Source organism: Fragaria vesca, linkage group LG6 (genome assembly GCF_000184155.1).
Source record: "Fragaria vesca subsp. vesca linkage group LG6, FraVesHawaii_1.0, whole genome shotgun sequence".
Classification (NCBI taxonomy): domain Eukaryota; kingdom Viridiplantae; phylum Streptophyta; class Magnoliopsida; order Rosales; family Rosaceae; genus Fragaria; species Fragaria vesca.
In genome coordinates, this window is record NC_020496.1 from 19,591,597 (window position 1) to 19,594,344 (window position 2,748).

Here is a 2,748-nt window from a genome sequence, read left to right on the forward strand (position 1 = left end):
GCTTAGACTAAAGGTTGGAACCACATGAACTACATTTTCTTTGTACATTTCATGTAAACCGAACAATTCATTCTTTAGACTACAAAGACCATATTCCATTTCCCAGTCATCAAGACCCATACTTTTCATCCATTGGTCAATTGCAAAAACCATATTCTTAAGATCCGAAGCAGCCAGAAGACAAAAAAACATTTCTAATACTTAGAAAGTTTTGACTTCATGACACCCAAAGAAGCAACAATTATAAAATAGCGAGCATAATTAGTAAAAGCATCATTGATCCTTGCTAAGTATGGAAGAACACGAACATGGCGTTAGATAATACACACCACACAAGCATTGATCTATTTACCATTTTTAACACCTATAATGTGACGATAATTTCAACAAAATATCACAACCACCTCACAAAGTACCAACTTTAGGCCACATCATATCCCTCCACAACTAATTTAGTAAAAATACAAATGCATTTACAAGTTAAATATATCAGAACCACCTCACAAAGTGCCAACTTTCATAATTTGGATCAAGGTTAAATCCTCCGAGTCAAACACCCTCATAATTGTTTTTTTTTTTTTTTTTTTATCGTATAAACAACTCAAATACTACAACTACTCTCTCGTGAGTAAGGACTAAAGTTTCGGATTTCGAGGAAATATCGATGGTCCGAAAATTGAAAATTTCAAGATTGTGGAAATTTGAATATTAATTATGGTTTTCAGATTAGTAGTATGATAACTAATATATATCAGTTGCTAGTAATGGAACAAATAAAGTGGAAGCAAGTGATTTAGTCATATTTGTTATATCTCTACCACCAGGGATCGAATCCCTATGTTTCACATCTATGTTTTTTATTAAATTTAAGGTGGGAGCCATATAAGGAAGCACCACGTGCTTTCATTTGGAGAGAGACTAGAGAATCTTTGTAGAATATTCCCAAAATCTTGAGAATATCACTACTACAAAAAAGGCATCAAACCACGACAAAAAAACGTCGTCTGATTGTTCAGATTACCGTTGTCTTTTTACGTGCCGTCTGATTGCTGTCGACATTTATCGACAGCCATGAGATGTCAACACATGTCGACAGCAACATAATATTTGTCGTGTGACATACACTCACACCACGGTTACTCTGTGTAACAGTTGTGTGATTTTAATAATACAACGTTTATTGTTAGAACTGTTATCTGATATAGACTCAGAAGTCGGTTTTAATGGAATTTTTTGGTTTAATTTCTTTCTAATTATATATATTATTATTTATTTTGCTATAATCCAGTTTTATATTTATAAAAAAAATAATTTCAATAATAATAAATATTCAATGCACACATTAATTTCAATCTCATTATATGAATTCAAGTTGATGGCCTATAAAATATATCATACATGTAACATATCTCAAATACTCGTACATGAATTTGGAGATCATTTGTTTCTCATTCCATGCATCTCTTTAATCTAATTAGTCTCCTCACACGTATAACTGAGTATAACTGAAGGTTTCTTGTGTTCTTGCAACTACACTGTCTTAACTCTTTAGCAATACTTCATCAGTTGTTTTTCTATTCGGCTAGTTGTTCTTGCTGAGGAGCAATTGTCTTCCCCAATAAATCTTGATCCTCCAACTTCATAGTTAGCAAAGCCACACAATGAGCGACTGCCTTTTCCAACTAAATAAGCTTTGCAAAATGCTTGTTTAACAGTCACTTGTGGACATTACAAAAGATGTTGCCTGCAAAACACAATCACAATATAAACTAATTAACCAGATGAGAAAAACACGACTTCAGTTAACAATGAAGTTGCAAGCCTTAGTGACACCAAATTAGGATCATGTGCCATGGCATAATACACTCAGGATGGTATGCAACAGAAACCAAATTCTGATCTTTCAAACAATAATAAATCCATATCTGTGTACAAAACTTAGACACAACTAAATTAAAGGAAGTATATGCAAAAAAGAAAAAAAGCAGGCTTTTAAGACCTCAATTCCCTTGCATACACTGAAAAAGAAAATGGATAATATATCCCATCTTGAGGACATAGAGCTTGTGTTTTGGAAAAAACAACATCCAATGAAATACATTCCAATGAGCACACCAAGAATCACAATGTTGAGGACAGAAGCAAATCTGCCTTGCATGAATCACACTCATAGCATAACAAATTCAGGGCTCTAATGTACACAGAATATGAATAGTTATAGGAAGAACTAATATAGTTCCAATTCAGAAGAAGATAAGATGGCACAAAGCATGCATATATATATATATATATATCAGCCCCTTCCATTGAGGGATCCTTATTTTTGGCCACTTTCTAAGGATAGAGCATTACACCACTTCCCAATTGAATTTTTACATCTCCACCGTTCATATCTTAGGTCTATATGAGTAGATCGCATCTACAAAATTTCATATGATTTGGTGATCGTTAAGACTTTCAAAATTTTGATTTAGTTTTAATGATTTTGAACGGTCCAGCTTATGTCAAACTAAAACCGTTGAAGGTCATTAAAACTAATTGAACTTTTGAAAGCTTTAACGATCACCAATCATATGAAATTTTGTAGAGGTGATCTACTCATATAGACCTAAGATATGAACGGTGAGATGTAAAATTATAATCGGGAAGTTGGTGTAATGCCCTATCCCTATAAATGGTTTAAAATAGGGATCCCTCATTGGAAGGGCCTATATATATATATATATATATATATATATATATATATAT

At 32.9% G+C, this 2,748-nt stretch overlaps 1 non-coding gene across 1 annotated transcript in view; it reads right to left on the minus strand.

The window, feature by feature from the left end:
- Positions 1 to 1,679: 1,679 nt before the first annotated feature.
- Positions 1,680 to 2,748, minus strand: part of LOC101314769 — a 2,632-nt gene continuing 1,563 nt past the window's right edge. Inside the window, exon 2 of the transcript XR_184964.1 lies at positions 1,680 to 1,744. This is a non-coding gene — a transcript (uncharacterized LOC101314769). The remainder of the gene's footprint in view (positions 1,745 to 2,748) is intronic.